Here is a 2,589-nt window from a genome sequence, read left to right as displayed (position 1 = left end):
GTTGATGATCAAAACAATGAGGCATAGAAGCATAGGAGTTATGGCAGTGACCTATCCAACGGAAACATTTCGTTGAATTGGAACAGAGGGTCTTCTTCACCACTCTATAGCTCATTATTTGTATCTCTATGGGTTTTCAAGACCCTGAAAATTTCGTTCCGAAGAGCAATCGAGGCGGGTTTTGCCCCTCTCGTTGTGAATGTCGGAAGAACTGGCTGAGTTGAACAGATGCTTCGTAAAGTTTAATTTTCGATTGTATAATAGAGCGGACTAAAAGGTGGCATTTGGGGTGTTCAGTAATCATACAAGAAAAATAAGGAAGGACGTAAAACATAGGAGCTCTTGAATTGATATTCACTGTTCTATAGCTGCAGTATATGCTGATATCATGCATAACTCAGCTGCTACCCTGCATTACATACTCAAGATATATTATTTGGTCTAACATGCTCAGATATATCTAAGATAACAATACAATTTGAAAGACGATCATGTTTAAAATGTTCGGTAGGTTTATTGGATCGCCATTCTGTTTGTCTCTTGGTATTTTGTTTGATTTTCTACTGAAATCATTCGCTTGGTTGAGTAATCGAGACACTACTTTGGATCAACCAAGTTTTGCCGGTCATGGATGATGACACAATTTTTCACTGTTTCATGCTTGTTTTCATATCATACCACTTAACTTTAAAAATCTGCTGGTCGAACATTTGAGTGGAAGGCTCGGTACATTCACATTTATAGCATAGCAGTTCTTATAATCATCACTCGTCATTCATAATATTACCAATATGAACATTCTTGGGGTGTTTTTAAAGCAAAACAAAGGGGTGATGATCTACGCTATGCTCCATGGGCTCGTTTTAAATTTCTGAAGTAAACATGAACTTATGAAGGCAAGCATCTTACTCTGAGTCTTTGGTAGTAATGAGATTTTATGCATGGCATATAAGAGCATATAGCGCCTTGTCTCATTTAGGTTAGCAATCTAGAATGGTGTGTTTAGTTTTCTTTTATTTATGTTTCGCCCCTTATTATTCAGAGGTAAAAAGCTTGGTTCTTGTATGTTGTTGCTTCTGTCATCTTATTTTGTTTCTCCTACTTGTGGTACAGAAAGATAATCTAGATGGAACAATAGTTGATCCAGAAGAAATTGTGTTTCAACTATTTAAACTACGGTAGGAGAAGAAAGTTAGCATTTGTTTGTTAAGTAACCATCTGCTCCAACTTGATATTCCCTAGTTATAGATATTACTCGATGCCTTGCCAATTTTTTCTGTGTGCCTGTAATCGTTTTCCCAAAGTTTTTCCTATTTGTTGTGGCTTTCACAAACTAGTTTAAAAATTATTATATCCAAGTAGGCTTGTTTCATGTAAGTAATGTCCACCAGTACACGGTAGTGGCACGCATAGTGGGCCTATGAATACCCTGATGTAAATTCTTCTGCAAAGCTCTTGGTTGACTTAGGTCTCAATTGCTCCTTATTTTTGGGAAGATAGATGGGCAACTTTATTTAGGGTACCAGAGTAATCACAACACACAGATTTATCCAATTGATAGCATCGTTTATCTTAGTGGAATCAGATAAGGATGGAATGCTCACTGATCATGAATGCTGGGCTCGAACGGGACAGCAAGAGCATAAGTTGGAGTAGCAGAGATGAGAATGTTACGATGGATGTGCAGACATACACGTAAAGATAAAATTCGAAATGAGCACATACGTGAAAAAGTGAGGGTGGCACCTATTGAGAAAATGTAGAAAATCGGTTGAGATGGTTGGGCATGTACAAAGAAGATCAAGGGAGGCACCAGTGAGAAGAGTGGAACATAAAACTTTGAGTCCGATTAAGAGAGGTAGAGGAAGGCCTAAGAGAACACTCTTGGAAGTTGTTGAACGTGATCTCTTAATTAATAATATTTCTAAAAGCTTAATAAATGATAGAGCACAATGGCATCTTGCAATCCATGTAGCCGACCCCACCTGTGGGATAAAGGCTTGTTGTTGTTGTTGTTGTTGTAGGCTCTTGCCTCCGTTTGTAATTCCAAAAAAAAAAAAAAAATACTGACTGATCCTTGCAAAGATTACTCAAGTGAGAAAACATATTTAAAAGTTTTCTTTAAAAGAATATAAGTTGAAATATCATTTCCTTTAGGCTTGTTGGCTAATGAAATTATTTCTTCTTTTTTAATTGTCAAATTTATTTGACCGGAGAGAATTAAAAACCAGAAAATTAGATAATATGTGCCACTAATTTGTAAGAAAAGTTTTTCCATTATTTTGTTCTGTTTTTTTTAATATCAATGGAGCCTAAATTGCGGTTTGATTATCTTAATTGCTCTGTATCAACTTACTCCATGTGCAGGCTTAGTAGTTATGACGTTTATGATTATTTTAACATTGATGATCGAAATGGGAGTAAATTATGAAATACAGTTACTTGTCTCACTGTACTTTTATTCAAAAGGAGTCGTGATTAACCTAGTAACTGCAAACTTATTGTTTATCCCATGATTTGACTTTCATGCTCTAGTCAGTGTAGCGAGCCTCTATATATCCGGAATTAAACCCATATAATTGTTGATTG

Source organism: Prosopis cineraria, unplaced genomic scaffold, assembly GCF_029017545.1.
Source record: "Prosopis cineraria cultivar Desert tree isolate PC_DT_omini unplaced genomic scaffold, ASM2901754v1 PC9, whole genome shotgun sequence".
Lineage (NCBI taxonomy): Eukaryota > Viridiplantae > Streptophyta > Magnoliopsida > Fabales > Fabaceae > Prosopis > Prosopis cineraria.
This window is presented reverse-complemented; position numbering follows the sequence as displayed.